This window comes from Corylus avellana, chromosome ca6 (genome assembly GCF_901000735.1).
Source record: "Corylus avellana chromosome ca6, CavTom2PMs-1.0".
NCBI lineage: Eukaryota > Viridiplantae > Streptophyta > Magnoliopsida > Fagales > Betulaceae > Corylus > Corylus avellana.
Window position 1 is genome coordinate 18,012,087 of NC_081546.1, and position 1,161 is coordinate 18,013,247.

The following is a 1,161-nucleotide window of genomic DNA, read 5'->3' on the forward strand; positions in this document are numbered from 1 at the left end:
CGCAAAAGTCAATAACCAAAAAAAGATGATCAAAATAAAGGAGATTTGCTCAAGTACAAAAAAAAATCTTGTAATTAAAGGTAGTTAACGTCAATATTAATCAACATTGTAATGCTGTCAATGATGGGGAAATATTTGAAGTCCCCAGTTTTCCAATTTCAAACTAAATTATTATATACGAAGACTACTCTGAGTTTCATTTTCGTCGAGATAAATAGTACCTCTATTACAAACAAATTGTTGTTTAAGAAAAGTTATCTGATACCATAATAATAAATTATTAATTATTTTGAAAGTTTAAATTAATAAACAAAAATGTATTGATTTTGGAGCTTAATCATTGTTTTTTAACCAAACACAAAAACCACTTAATTTATACAAACAATATGTTGTTTAATTATATAGTTTTACACGAGAATTCCAGCAATTTTTGCTGAAGGCAAGCCAAACTCCATTTTTTTTTTTAATTTATTTTTGTACCTCATCTTTAGCCTCCACTAAAATGGACCATAATACTTAAGTATTAGCGTCCATTTTGAAAGTGGACGCTAATAATGGGTCTTCAACGTCCACTTTTAGTGGAAGCTATTGGGCATCTATTTTATTTTATTTTTTTTAATTTATTTTTATACCTAATCTTTAGGGTCCACAATACTTAAGTATTAGCGTCAACTTTGAAAGTGAATGCTAATAATGGGTCTTCATCGTCCACTTTTAGTGGACGCTATTAGGCATCGATTTTTTTTTTTTTTTTTTTTTTTCTACCTAATCTTTTGGGTCCACTTTAGTGGACCCTAATACTTAAGTATTAGCATCCACTTTGAAAGTGGACGCTAATAATGGGTCTTCAGCGTCTAATTTTAGTGGACGCTATTGGACATCTATTTTTTTTTGTTTTACCTAATCTTTAGGGTCCACTTTAGTACACCCTAATACTTAAATATTAGCGTTCACTTTGAAAGTGGACACTAATAATGGGTCTTTAGCGTCCACTTTTAGTGGACGCTATTGGGCATCAATTTTATTTATTTTTCTACCTAAGCTTTAGGGTCCACTAACCCTAATACTTAAGTATTAGCGTCCACTCTCATAGTGGATGCTATTGATCTTTTATTTGATTTTTTTTTTTTTTTTTTTTGCCAACTTTTAGCGTCCACTAAT

The 1,161-nt window shown here is 30.1% G+C and overlaps 1 pseudogene; it reads right to left on the reverse strand.

Annotated features, from left to right (window-relative positions):
- Positions 1-1,161, reverse strand: part of LOC132185275 (beta-amyrin 6-beta-monooxygenase-like) — a 6,164-nt pseudogene that overhangs the window by 1,723 nt on the left and 3,280 nt on the right.